Source organism: Rattus rattus, chromosome 16 (assembly GCF_011064425.1).
Source record: "Rattus rattus isolate New Zealand chromosome 16, Rrattus_CSIRO_v1, whole genome shotgun sequence".
Classification (NCBI taxonomy): Eukaryota; Metazoa; Chordata; class Mammalia; order Rodentia; family Muridae; genus Rattus; species Rattus rattus.
Window position 1 is genome coordinate 5,486,657 of NC_046169.1, and position 14,851 is coordinate 5,501,507.

Genomic DNA, 14,851 nt, shown 5'->3' on the forward strand with positions numbered 1-14,851 from the left:
CCTTTGGCAGAGAGAGCACTATGCTCGCTGAGAACGGGCTCCCAGGGTTGGAGGACAGAATGAGACAGAGGGAAAGCATTTGTGGGCCCGTGACCTTTATTTCAAGAAGTCTTCCAAGAATGCATGTATTAAATTAAAAAAAAAAAAAGCCTTAACAGATTTCTATCAGTCAGTCAATCTAGACTGCAAGAGGGAGCCATCGTGTAGCTAGGATTGACTTCTGCCTCTCTATCATCTATCAGTCAGTCAATCATCTGTCATGACAGGGTCTCACCGTGTAACACAGGCTGGCTTTGAACCCGAGGCTCTTGCTGTAGTTGCCCCGGCGCTCTGAGGTTACGAGCAGGCATTGATGCTTTTTGATTTTTTTTTTTTTTAACCAATTCTTTGTGCTCTGGGGGACGGAATATGCCAGGGTTGGGAACTCTGTGTCTAAGCTCATTCTGCCTCCCTGGTCATCAGGAGCTGGGACCAGATTTCCCTTTAAACCTCTGCTCCCTTTTCCCATTCTGAATGCGCTAGGAGGATTGTTCCTGTGCCTTTTAAATGAGATCATGCACCTGTGCCTTACGTGAGGGCCTGGTACACGGTGTGGGCTTAATACATCGGCTAGTCTATTATTGTCAGGGGACCATCATTGATTTAGTTCCGTTGGGCCAGATGCAGAATTAAGAGGCAGCAGAGAGAGAGTGCATGCCAGTGTGGGGAAGGAAGTGCCTGAATGGGAAGTCTGTGTGTCTGGTGTGTCTATCCGTCCATGCCTCCCCATGCTATACCCTGGCTCTCTCTTCCTTTCTTCAGTGCTTTTTGGCTCTCATCAGCCTCTCCTTTTAGAGTCTTGAGTGTTGATTCTTTTTATGAGGCGAGTTGGTTCCTTTACTCGTAAGAGTTCCTGATTTTGTTTTTAAGATTATTGGGTGGTAGGTTCGTGCTTGTTGGCTAGGAGAGAGGGCCAAGCTACCCTCCCTATTCAAATAGACCTGATTCCTTGCAGGTAAAAAGATGGCTGCCTTGGAAACACTCAGACTCTTTGTCCGGGTGAGAAACTTGTGAGTGTGCACCCATGAGCACCATGTAGATGTAGTACCTGCAGAAACCAGAAGAGGGCAGCTCCCCGGACTGGAGTTACGGTTGTGAGCCACCATGTGGGTGCCGAGAACTGCAGCAAGGTCCTCTGCAAGAGCAGCCAGTGCTCTTAACCTATGCCACTGGGGCCTGGATTTCAATATGGAGTCACCGTTTGTGAGCCTCTGCACGTCTATGACACAGGAACCATATGCCCAGCCAGGGTCTTGGAAGTCACCTGGCAGACTTGTAGGGCAGAGTAGGCACCCAGCAATCTCGATTCTCCAGACCTTGCCCGATGTCTGTAGATTAATTCCTGAGCCTGCGTCTCTCCACCCCTCATCTTTCTATGCTTTGATGCGTTGACTTCCTGTCTTATGGTTTGGGGACAGCCAGGTTTCTCACAGGATGTGGCAACGGGTTTTGGATTCTTGAGAATACATGCTCATTTGCAGATCTGATCCATGCTTCTTGGTCTTGGAATTTAGGTAGTCGAGCCTTCTCCAACCCGCAGGTCAAGGCACGGTTTCTCCACTGCTCAGGTTGCTAAGTAACATCCTTGACCTCCCAGCTAGTTAACCGATACTCCTTAGTGTGGCCACCGAAGAGGTCTGTGGGTCAAGACGTGTGTGTGTGTGTGTGTGTGTGTGTGTGTGTGTGTGTGTGTGTAATGACCCTTTCACAAGGTTGCAAAAGACCATCTGAAAACACAAATATTTACATTGTAATTCATAACAGTAGCAAAAAAATCGCAGTTATGAAGTGGCAATGAAATTAATTTTATGGTGGTGGTGGGGTCACCACAACATGAGGAACTGTATTTCAAGGGTCACCGCATTTGGGAGGTTGAGAACCTGTGCTCTAGACATCCCCAGATGTATGGGGGTGGGGGGCGCAGCCCAGCGTCACCCATACATCTCCCACCCCAGCTTCTTCGGTTTGGAGCCATCATTTGGTTTCTGCCCATGGGGAAGGCTCTCTCATTGGCTTTCTTCAGTGTTCAGCAATGAAGGGCAAAGCAGCCTCCGTCTCGAGGTTGTGGGGACTCCGTTGATGAATCATCAAATTTTGAGCCAAGTGATCTTGGTACAGAACGGGTGGGGTGATTTAATGAGTGAAAGGCTGAGGCTAAACAGTCAACTAACCTGGACCCTTGGGGAGTCGGGGGTCGTCTCAGAGACTCAGCCACCAGCCAAAGAGCATACACGGGCTGGACCGAGGCCCCCAGACCCCTGTCTGGCTGCAGTGGGAGACGGTGCGCTAGGGTTGGGGGATACCCAGGGAGCACCCTCTCCTACTGCAGAAAAGGAGAGGGTATGGGGGGAAGGGAGGGACTTTGGGGACATGGGAGGAGGGAGGACAGCATTTTGGGTGCAAATAAATAACTAAATACTAAATAAATAGGAAGGGTGAGGCTAGGGCATTCTTGGTTGACTGTGTTTCATTTTGAGTTTTTCAATTTTAACCCCACCCACCCATCCAAATACACTTCTGTAGAACCTCAGGCAGCATCCGTCTCGGTGGTGTGGCCTCTGAGAGAACTTTTACAGCTCAGTTTTACGGCGGCCCGCAGGGAGTGGATAGAAACACGTAGCTGTCCTTGTGTGCTTTCTGTTGCTGTGATGAAACACTGGTCACGAGCAGCTTCGGGAGGAAATGGGTCTGGGTCATCTTACAGGTCCATTGCTGAGAGAAGCCTCAGCAGGGACTGAAGGAGAAACCAGGGGGACACTGCTTCCCCGCTTAGCTCCTGGCCTGATCAGCTAGCGGTGCTGGCCCGCCTGCCTGAGGAGAGGTTCACTGGGTCAGAAACAGGAAAGAAGCAAAACTCCCCACTCCTCACTAGATAGCACAAGAGACATGTACCTGGAAGGACATGTACCTGTTGTCTCCTTCAAGGATCTACCTGCCTTCAATGGTTGCTTGTATCCACTGTTTCTTTCAAGGACCCGCTCGATGGCCTAACTTTCCCTCATTAGATCCCGCTTCTTTTTTTTTTTTTTTAAAGGTTTATTTATTTATTTATTTATTATAAGTACACTGTAGCTGTCCTCAGACACACCAGAAGAGGGCATCAGATCTCATTACAGATGGTTGTGAGTCACCAATGTGGTTGCTGGGATTTGAACTCAGGACCTCTGGAAGAGCAGTCAGTGCTCTTAGCCTCTGAGCCTTCTCTCCAGCCCCCTAGACCCCGCTTCTTAAAAGTTCTACAAGCTCCCAGGAGCCTATAGGATGAGGAATGATCTTCACCATACGGGCCCCTAGGGGACATTAGAATGGAAACTATAGCATAATGTTTCAAGACTAGCAGGCTGAAGGGTGGAAGGAATTCTAGGTTTTGTGACTCAGTAGACCCTTTCAGGATGGCCCCCTCTGGGCAGGAACCAGAGGACCAGAGTGAGGGACACAACAGGACTATTGGGCTCACAGACTCAAAGGCAGCTGTGGCCGCCTACACAAGATGTAGCCAGGCATGACGGGGTGGGGGGTTTCACCAGCCCTTACCTCTATCTGAGGAACTACATAGACAGTGGTTGGCTTCTGGGGAGGGGGAGACAGGTTTCATTTAGGGAGTGACTCATCCTAGGTCAGCCACCCTCTGGGGCCCCACACCCAGGAATATATGGGAAGCAAAGCTTGGGATTGATAGGTTATTTTTAGAAAGGGGTGGGTGGGGTTGGGGACTTAGCTCAGTGGTAGAGCGCTTGCCTAGCAAGCACAAGGCCCTGGGTTCAGTCCCCAGTTCCGAAAAAAAAAAAGAAAAAGAAAAAGAAAAAAAAAGGGGTGGGAGAGTGGGGGAGTTGGGTCAATCTGATCCAACTTGAGAATTTTGTATGAAATTCTCAAGAAATTTTTAAAAGAAAAGAATGGACTCTTGGCATGCCTATCAACGTAGCCTTAAGATGGCGGCCGGCGGTCAGCATAGCTGTCAGTGTGTGTGCGCTACAGGTCCTAGGTGTTCTCATACTGAGTTCCTGTCTCTATGAAAAGTAACGATCTGACTCCTTTTGACTTATACGTTGGGCAGGGGCTAGCTAATATTTCCAGTGCGTATTTCCCCTGGGCGGGCCAGGCGTCCACTATCGATAGATAGAACACAGCTTCAGCTCCTCACCCCTGAAGGCCTTGAAGGATGGCGGTTAAACCCTGCCTGCCTTGCTCTGGGATAACTGGTGTTGAATTCATCCTGTATTGGGAGTATGGCGTTTCCATTATTTTGCTTTTAGCAAAGGAATCTGCAAGTCCAGTGAGTTAGAATGAGCGGGTTGGAGCTTTCCCTGGATTAGGGAAATAAATGCCATCCTAATGAATTTATTCACTATGCGTTCCAGGCCACTAATCCCAATAGGTTCGCCTTGGATTAAAGAATGGCATGCGTCCTTTCTCTTCAACTTAGCATTAATTGTTTTACATACTACAGCAGAAAAATGTGACCAGAGCAAGCCCCCCAAACAGCTATTTAGAGCCCCCTGCTGAACCTCCTCTCCGGTCCTTTTCAGTCTTGGGGACTGACCCCAGGGCTGTTTGCGTGCTTGGTGAGCACCACCTCACAAGCCATAGTCGGTGGGACCTCCTTGCTTTTGGAGATGACACCAAAGCTCTGTGTGCTTTTAAACCCTGAGACGGGAAGTGTTCACGCTTTGACTCAGGTATGGTCCTGGTTTCACTGATACAGGTAGAGAGTGTCGGCATGTTGCAATATGCCCTTAAAAAAAAATCGTTAGGCCGGAGTGATGGCTCAGCGGTCCCAGCACAGACTGTCCTTGAGTGACTCCCAGTCCTTCATGCCACCCCATGCCTAGCCTCGTCAGCGCCCACCTGTGGACTCCTTCAGTGATGGTGCCCTGCTTACCTCAGCAGGGCTGCGTGGAACCATTCCTTCCCCTGTCAGCCCCGACTTGGAGGCTCTGGTGTCCAAACGCAGCTGTGTGACAACCCTTTCTTCTTGGCCTTGCAGGGGCGTGAAGCTACTTCAGACTCTGCTGTGACGACTTGGCTGCCAGGCGCCGATCCTCCCCGGTGAGAAGGTCCACGAATCTTACTGCAGGTACCGTACCCGGGTTGGGCCCCCAGAACCTTCTTGCTCTAGTAGGCATCATTCATTTCAACCCGAACCTAACTGATAACTTTGGCCTCCGTGCTCTTGGTGGAAAGGGACCTGAGCTCTCTTTAACATAACCAACACTTGTTCCTTTTTAGACTTGAGAGTTCTGAGCAGAGCATGCAGTGGTGGGGGTGGGGGTAGGGGGTGGGAGGGTAGCGGTCAAGGCCGGTCAGTGAGACTGTCTTGACTTTTCTTTTTAAGTAAAACTAGCTCACTTTACTGATTCTTATGCTTGGGTTCTGCATAGGAAAAGGTGCCACTGAGCGTATACTTTAAAAATGTATTGCTCTAGCTGAGTGTGGCCATGCACTCGGGGGACAGAGGCAGGGCCAGCCTGGTCTATGTAGCAAGTCTAACCTGGTCTACATAGGGAGTTCCAGGACAGCCAGGGCTGCATAGAGAGATGAGAGATCCTGACTCCTCCCTCTCCCTCTCCCTCCCCCTCCCTCCCGCCCTCATTCCCTCCCTCCCTCCCCCCCTCTCCATATATATATATATATACATATATATATGTATATATATATGTTAGTTAATAAAATATAAATACTTTGAAAAAAATCACTGCCTAGCTGTTGTCTATTAAGTTACAAAGGGTCCCTGGCTGTGAAGATTTGATTTTGATTTGATTATTTTTCTTGTTCTGTTATTGTCAGAAAACGCCGAAGGGTAAAGCCTTCAGTATAAAGAGTGGGTGTTTAGTGGGTATTCAGGGGTGAGGAGGTGTGTGTGTGTGTGTGTGTGTGTGTGTGTGTGTGTGTGTGTGTGTGTGTGTGTGTGTACGTACAGTGGACCTTACACATTCTTTCAGTCATTTATGGCCGTTCACAGCCTTCTCTGTCTTTGTTATATTAAAAATGCCCTCATAATCAGGGTCAGCAGACCACACGAGTCCTTAATCAGAAGACACAGCCTGGGACCTATGTCACATGTGAGTGACTATGTGAGCGGCCTTTCAGCAAGGATTAGGAAGGAAGGAGGAAGGGGCCAGGGAGGGTAGCTCTGTAGGGAGGATCAGGCTACAAGCAGTAACAGTTGATGAAGTCCATGTGGCCTCCATAATAATGTCAGGGGACAGGGACAGAGGTGTAGAATTGCGAGGTGTCCCATCCCAATGCCTAGTGAAATCAGATGAGGCGATGGGGAGAGTGCTCTGCCTGGGCCCAAGCCTGGGCGGCCCTGGCCTCATTCAGGTGCTCATGTAGTCAAATGAAAGGAGCTCTTTCCGTGAGCTTGGTCTTCGTGCACCAGTCACAAGTGTTTCTGCTTCCCTAACAATCCGGGGGAGAACAGCTTCTCCTTACCTAACAGGAGGGTGCTGGCGGCCAGACAGCCGGATCTAGCTTCCGTGCCTTGGGTTTGGCAAATGCTGTGCCAAAGTATAGGGCACGCCATTGGTTGGTCCTCAGTCCAGGGTCCTGAGCAACAAACGCCTCCACTGGGAATTCACAGCGAAAGCCCACAGGCCAGCTTACCCCGTCCCTTTTCGGGGTAAGAGATACAGGCCAGGTGATGGTGTCTGTGGCACATCACCAGGAGGCCTTCCTGTCTTGGCCAGCCATGTTCGTGCCTCCTACTTCATCATATCCAGTCGTCGGCACAGGACATCATGTAGGACAAGGGACAAGGGACTTCGTGTAGTGTGATTGTTATAAAATATGACACGGTGGCTGAGGGTGTGTGTGTGTGTGTGTGTGTGTGTGTGTGCGTGTGTGCGCGCGTGGGTGCATGCGCACCTGGTGGGCCTGTGCCAAGGAGTCTCCCTGAGAGTCGTGCTCTGCAACAGACCTAATATAAAGGAAGTTTTTTTGAGGAAGGAGAGAGTGAGAACATGGAGGAGGGGTAAAGGCAGACAGAGCTGTGAAGGCAGAGAAGGGGGACAGAGGAGGACAGAAAGGGGGGAGAAAGACTTGCTGGGAACATGTAGGGGGGGGAGAGACAGAGACAGAGAAGAGAGAGCGACAGAGAGAGAAGAGAGAGAGAAGAGAGACTCAGAGAGAGAAGAGAGAAAGAAGAGAGACACAAGAGAGAAAGAGAAGAGAGACACAGAGAGAGGAGAGAGAGAGAGAGACAGAGACAGAGAGAGGAGCGAAGAGAGAGAACTGGGATGGTACCACTCCTGGCGGAGGCAGGTAATGGCAGCAGGTGACACTGTAAGCCTTGTTGGGTCCCTGGGAGGAGTCTAGCGGAATGGCCTGTAAGCTATCACTGATTCTCTTCCACCCGCAGGAGAGGGCTTGTAGTATACAGCCGGTGCTCAATAAGTATCTGTTGTGTTGGATCTGAACAGTTCTTGCTTTCTTCTCCCCATGTAGAAATGAGCACCGTGAGGCCGGGGCAGTGAGGGGCTCATCTTCTGTGGGCTCTGAAATCCTACAGTGATGGTGGCCCATTGTAGAGACGGGACCTTATTATATAGTCCGGGATGGCCTGCAGCTCCCTCCATATGTAGAGCAGGCTGGCCCCAGACTCAAAGAGATCCACTCAACTCTGCCCCTCAAGTGTTGGGGTTAAAGGTTTGTGCCTTAATACTTGGCTGGAGACATATTTTTGATGTTACTATAGGTAGTTTTGTTTTTAAAATTTCAGTTGGCTTGATTTTTTTTTGCCAGTCTCCCCCCCACCTCTCTCTTTGCCAGTCTCCCCCCCCCCCCCCCCACACACACACACATTTGTAATGTATTGTGACTCCTTTCCTCATAGTGTAGGACTGGGCAGAGCTGCTGGCCAGGAAGGGTGAGCCTACTCAGCCTAGACATCATCTGCGGCTTGTTGTCAAGGGGGCTTTCCCAGCATGGCCGCTTGCTCTGACAAGCCAGTGTGGAGGGGTTACCAACAAGATATAGCCCTGTATAACTGACCTCCCTGCGGGTGACACCCGGCCCATCACCTTGCATATTCTCTGGGTTCCGAGGATGCTTCAAGCCATCCAAGTGGGTGTCATGGAAAAAAACTCTGGCTGTGTGGGGACCTCTGGGTCCTGTGAGTGTGCTGTCTGGAGGGCTCGTTCCTCAGTACACAGCCTTGTGGGGAGCATGGTGGCTTCAGTTACTCTTCAGAACTGAAGTATAAGAGAACGTGTTCTACACTCTTGAAGGACTCTCTCTTTGCTGTAGCAAGCAAGGCGACCTTGAAATAGGTTGTCAGGTGATGGTGGGGGGGGTCTATGGTGGGTCTTGCTTGAGACGTAAGTTGAAATGCCTGGATTCAGCTTCTAGGCCTTCTTTAAAGGGCTCAGAGTGTAGCTCAGCAGTGGGCGTGTTTAGAGCTCTTTCCATCCGTTAACCCAGCGCCACACACACAGCCTTAAAAAAATAGTAGACGGGCCCTACGGCCTTCTTCTCAGATGCAGAGCAGACTGTCAGAAAGAAGGAAGCAGGTTCGGCTATTTGGGCCTAAAGCCTTTGAGGCAGTGGGTCAGGTTCAGATCCAGGAGTGGCTACACTATCACATTGGAACCGTTAAAGCAAGCAGTTGACCCAGCTATGAGGAAATCCACTGCTTGTGACCACGGTGCTCTCCCACGGGGCAATTTGTCATTCCTTTAGAATTATTCCAGCGTTGTGGGTGGCTTTCCCCACCTCCACCTGTCCTCTGTGCTGGTCGAAGATTGGTCAGATAAACATTCCGGTCTTTGAAGACCTTCGTGTAACTGGACATTTTCTTTCTGCTCTCAATCCGAGGCTATCCTGTCCCTACCTCCCAGGGTGTCCACCTGTTTATATGTGTGTCACACAGGAGGAAACCTTGTGGCAGGGACAAACATGGCTAGCCGTTTTTAAAGACCGGGAACAGGCTTGGCCTGGATGAGTGTTTCAGATTATAAACGCTTTCCTTCTGGAGCGAGCATCTGAGATTTTGGCCACCAGTGAACTGTGACTTGGAGTAGGCCAGGAAGACCGAGCATAAGATGTGGCATTTCCTGTGTAGGGATTACTTGTGCATGACCTCTTCTGCCTAGATAATACCTATGGCAACCAGGGGCGTGGGTTCTGTGTGCCTGAGGGCTGTTTGAGAAGACAGGGCCGGAACAGACGGCAGGTAAATACAACAGGCTCTGATATTTGTTTATGCAAAGGTACTTTTGCCAATCAGATTAAAATACTGTACAAGAAGGTGCCCAAACCGGAGCCCATGTATACCCCAGCAACCGCAGTCACTCTTGGCCAGGCTGGACCCCTCTAGATGCGGTTTGCCCTCCTGCTTCTCCTTGGCCTCTGACCAGCAGTATAGTTTCAGTTGTCCCCTGTCCCCTGTGCCAGCCGCAGCTGCAGGGGTGTGCTGGTTCTCCCCTGTACCTGCTGGAGAGTAAACGTCACCGTGTCCCTCGCAGTACACGCATCCACAAATGCGTTCTTAGAAATGCCCTCCTCCGCCCTCCTCTTCCGTCCACCTCTCTAGGTCAGCACCCACGAGCTTCTGAACGCTCTGTGAATTATTCCTTTCCCCCACATCTAATCTTTAGAATTCATGTGGGCTCTTCCAGCACCAGCAAGCCCCAGAGAGAAATACCCGAAATCACAGCTAGAGATGCCGGCCTGGTCATTTGTTTTTTGCTTTTTTTTTTTTTTTAAAAAAAACTCTCAACTATCTTTTTATAAAGCCAAGTTCAGTATTAATAATTCCATATCATTCAACTTGATTCTATAAAAAAGACTGTTTCTCTCAGCCCGTCACAATGGCTTAATAACATTTGAAGCTTGTCCAGGCCCTGGGGTGTGCAGTGGGGCCTGGTGTAGGGCGCACACACATTTCCGGGTCAGTTGTAGGTGAATTTGTTTCTTTTTGCCTTTAATTTTGGAAAATTCCAGACAGACCCGCACAGAGACAGAGAAAAACAACAAAATCCCACGGAGCTAATCACCACCATTTCCTACGTAGACAGGAGATGGGCTGACCTTGCCAGGGACCTCTCATCTTCTTTATGCCCCTGTCCTGTTTGTTGATTTCACTGGAGAGATTGTGCTCCCGCTAATTCAAAGGCATTGTGTGCTCAGTATAGACGGAAAGACAATAAAAATACAGGAAATGAAAGAGCTCTAATATCCTTTAAGAGGGGTGATGGTCTCAATCACCCTGCCCTAGAAATTCTTTGTCTATACTGTTTTTTGATACTTTTATAGACATGTAATATTTCCATCATCATATTTAATCTCTCTGACTTGTCCAGAGTTCCCTCTATATACGTTTTCCAAGCCCCTGCTGTCTGTATGATTTCTAGAATGTTCCTACCACAGCCCTGGGTGGTTCATGCAACTGAAATGGCTCACTTTTACCTCCGCCCTCTGGTTTTCCCACTTTTACCTCCACCCTCTGGTTTTCTACACTTCAAAGCCAGCAGCGGGGCTGTGTGTGTGTGTGTGTGTGTGTGTGTGTGTGTGTGTGTGTGTGTGTGTGTGTGTGTATGTGTTAGTTACCTTGAGTCACTCTCTTTGTGTTAGGAGTGACCAATGAAATTTTGCATTCAGGAAGTAGTTGTCATTAAATTCGAATCAATCACCTTGTACTTGTAGATGTCCGATGGAATCACAAGGTAAAGGTTGTCAGGCAGCGGGAGGCATGTTTGGACAATATTGTGTCCAGCAGGCCAGGAATGAGAGAAAAGCTGCACATGACTGCCCTGCTGCTTGGGATTCTTAAGTTGGTGGAGGGCGAGATCCAGGTCAGTCAGCCTGACCCTGTTACAGGGCAGTTAGGTGGCTGGGGGTGTGATTATCATGCTTGAAGCTGTGGGTTTGACCCTTGACAAAAAAGAAAAAAAAAAACAGTAATTCCAAAACAATCAAACAACCAAAAAAAAAAAAAAAAAAAAAAAAAAAAAAAAAAAAAAACCCAAAAATTGAGCCAGTTTAACACAGCTGGCAGGGAACACAGCTTTTGATGCTAGGTGACTTGAGTTCGTATCCCGGCCCTGCTTCTTTCGAGTTATGTGAGTTGAGCAATGCACCATCAAAACCCCACCCTTCTGTCCCTATAAGAGCAGACAGTTGCAACTTCCCTGACTTTGGGGATGGTTGAGGAGCCTCTGCACGGACCTGGCCTGGCTCTGGTGGCTGTCTCAACTTTTTGCTAGCAGACCCGGCTCACCGAGTTGGTTTTAATCCCCGGACTCCAGTTCCCTTGTCTGTTCCCTCGTTTTTCCATAGCTTCTTTTCTTTGTCTACTTTCAAATCATTGGAGGTCATAGGAATTGAGTGTTTTGGTCACCAAGTGGAGGGCTGAGACATTTCTAGAAGTCTGGAAGGTAAGGTGTAGTCCCTGGCTCGGGTGGGTGTTGGTGACCAGCCCAGGTTCATTAAAGGTTCTGTGGACTGGGCCAGTGGACAAGCTGGAAAAGTGTTAGCTGACTGGTCAACTGGAAGTGAAGTGAGCTTTGGCGTGGAATCCTTTGCCTTATCCTTGGTCCTGGTCCTCTGTCAAAGATGTTTCTAGAAGGAGCTAAAAAAAAAAGTGCGTTCACCTTTCAGGATGCCTCAAGGCCCAGGGAAGTCAAATGCCAGCATTCCATCTCGAGGGACCATGAATGAAGCCTATCTAACGGACAGTCCTGCTCCTTGGGCTCAGACCCCAGTTAGCCCTGCTCACTTGGGACTGTCCCTGGGAAGCGTGGGAGTTCTTGTATTTACCTTTGAAAGGTATTTCAGGTGTCCCTGAGAGGACTCGCTGTCCTGGTTGGTGCCTTTCCACACCCAGGGTGGGTGGTCTATGATTTGAGTACGCAGCTTTGAAAAAGTTCCTGTGTGGTGAAGCAGACAGAATCAGTGGGCTCTGTGGCAAGGCAAGTTCAAAAGCCGGTGCCGACTCGATGGCTTGTTTTGTAATTAGGATTTAAAAGGAGAAGAAAGGGCTGAGGCAGAGGAGGAGAAAGATTAGCAAGTGACTATCCCAGTTGGCTTTTCATCCTGTCTCCTAAGGCTCTCACTGGGGTCTCACAAGACCTGCACTGGTGAGACAGGGTCGTGTGTGTGTGTGTGTGTGTGTGTGTGTGTGTGTGTGTGTGTGTGTGTGTGTGTGTTTCCGCGTGCGCGCACACCTGTGCCCGAGTGGCCAGAAGAGGACATTGGATCTTCATGGGCAGGCTCGGTGCTTCGCTGAGCCTACCACAGCCGGCATTCATTCCCAGGTTGTCACCTCCTGGGTTGTCTCTAGCGACTGTGCCGTGGTTTCTTGGACCCCTTACAAACGCAGGCTGTCTTGGGTTCCTACTGTGCTTCACCCTGGCCTACAGGCAGGAGCTGGCCGTTAGGGGACAGGCCTTTCTGAAAACCCAGGGAAGATTTCAGCATGGTACGCTTTTAAAGAATGGTATTTGAGCACTGTGTCTAATAGCTGCTTTCTGACCGATATCTCCCCCAATCCATTAAACTGGAAGGAATCGGTGATTAAATCTGAGACCGAAAATGTCCCATCATCCAAAGCTCCCTACTGCCATTAAAGATTCTAAATAGAGAGCTCGAAGAAGGCTTTCTGAACCCCAATAGGAACCATTTTAATTCTTTATTTATTATTATTATTATTATTATTATTATTATTATTATTATTATTAATTACTTGTTTTGTTTTTTGAGACAAGGTTTCTCTGTGTAGTCCTGGCTGTCCTGGAACTCACTCAGGCTGGTCTCAAACTCACACAGATCCTCCTGCCTCTGCCTCCCAAGCATTGGGATTAAAGGCATGAGCCACCACACCTGGTCATTTCTATTTTATTTAAAGATATATTTTTATTGTTTTTAATTGTGTATCTCACACACACATGAGCGCACGCATACACACACACACAGTGCCCACGGAGGCCAGGGGTTCCAAGTCTCCCAAGCATGGAGTTATAGGCATTTGTGAGCACTTTAATGTAGGTAATGGGATTTGAACTCGGGTCTTCTGCACAAGCGGTACATGGTTTTAACCCCGGAGCCTTCCTTCCAGTTCTGTTTCACTTCTGGTTTTTTTTTTTTTTTTTGTTGTTGTTGTTGTTGTTGTTGTTGTTGTTGTTGTTTTCCTTTTTTTCAGAACTGGGGACCGAACCCAGGGCCTTGCGCTTGCTAGGCAAGTGCTCTACCACTGAGCTAAATCCCCAACCCCTCATTTCTGTTTTTGTAGGGTTCGTTTGGAGTTAGAATTTGTGTGAGAAAGGAACAGATCACTCTTGTGAGGCAAGCAGTCTATAAAAGTCAGTGAGTATGGACGTTATGGGGCCAAGGCTCTCGGTCGTGAAGAGTCTTACCAATATCTTATCAATACAAACCAGTGGGGACTGGATGTATTCATCCTTCACTGCAGGAAACATGGAACCTAGTCCCCAGATTCTGTTTTCCACAGCTGGCGGCTTCCTGTGTAAGTCCCAGTTGCAGGAGATTGGCCTCCGTCTACTGCCTCCATCTACTGCTGGGATGGGTAGATTCGGTTTGCACAGAGAAACCTCATCTTTTGCAAAACTGCTGGTTGAAAGACACAGGCCCATTTGGAGGCCTGGCCTGGGTAGAAGAGATGGACTGAGGTCTAGAAACCGCAGACAGCACCTTTCTGAGAATTTTAAAATACGTCTGCCGAGATGTATGGGGTATATCTTCTTAAAATAAACCCTGGGTATGATGAATTAATGTCACGTCTCCTCTCACCTCACGAAGCGGAAGTGGACACCTGACTGAGGCGTGGGTCCCCCTCAGTAGCTCACAGCACCTGGCACACTTTTATTCTAGTGCCTTGGCCCCAGTTGTGCCCCCTCTCACTCCCCTGTCACCAGGGCTAGGCTAATGCCTGTGGCTACACTACCTTAACCTCTTCACATGATGCCTGAAAACCAAGATCTCTCTTCACGATCTTCCTTCTGAAGGGGGCGTTGAAGTCCCTTCAACATCTGTAAGTTGGTTCTTAGAGTGGGTACTGGTTGGCGTCTTGTCCGTGCTGGTGACAGCACAGGTATGTCTGTGCCTAAGTATTTTGCACCCAGGCATGGCTAAGAGAGCCATTTCGTCCTAGCCTGAGGTCTCCGAGTTCACTTTCTGCCTTACGGAAGTTCAGAAATCTATTCCTTGGGTGTGGCTCTCAAGAGGCCATGTTGAGAAGTTTCTGTACTTTTTAAAACAAGCTGGGGCTAGAACAACATGCGCACTAGGCAAGTGCACTAGCTCGGAGTCCCATTCTTCAGCCTGCGACTTCTTTTTATAAAAAGAACATTTTCTACCACAGCCCTCTGGGCCCAGGCTGATTGGTCAAAGCTAAACCTTCTTCGTGAAGAGCACGGTAACTCAAGTACCTATTGGCTAGTCAGCTGTTTCTGTCCATGTGCTCCAGGTAAGCAACAGTAGCAGGCCTCTGTAATTCCTGCTTCTCCTGGACACACTCCAACATTTGCGCCTGTCTTGAGTCCTTCCAAAAACAGTCTTTCCCTTGTACAGCGTGAGACATTGGAAAGCTGCTATACTCTCTTCCTCCATCTTCAAACTCTGGGGTTCTGGGACTTTCCTTCTTAGTGACAGGTCTCTGTTTCTTATTTCTTTAACATCCCCCCTCACCCACCCTCCAGGGTTGGGGGTGGGGTGGGGTACACTTCCTTCCCACCTGCAGGGCTGTCAGGATTCCAGTTGAGGAGCGGAGGAGAGCTTTGTGACAAGGTTGCTTGACCATGGGTGGAGTAACGGGGATTCCCAGTCCGCACTAAACAAACGTTTTTTTTTTTTTTTT

The 14,851-nt window shown here is 49.1% G+C and overlaps 1 protein-coding gene across 1 annotated transcript in view; it reads left to right on the top strand.

Moving 5' to 3' along the window:
* Positions 1 to 5,012: 5,012 nt before the first annotated feature.
* The window catches only part of Slc7a1 (solute carrier family 7 member 1), a 31,574-nt gene continuing 21,735 nt past the window's right edge, over positions 5,013 to 14,851 (top strand). The window contains 1 exon segment of the mRNA XM_032886507.1: positions 5,013 to 5,116. The gene's annotated coding sequence lies outside the window, so the exon portion shown is untranslated.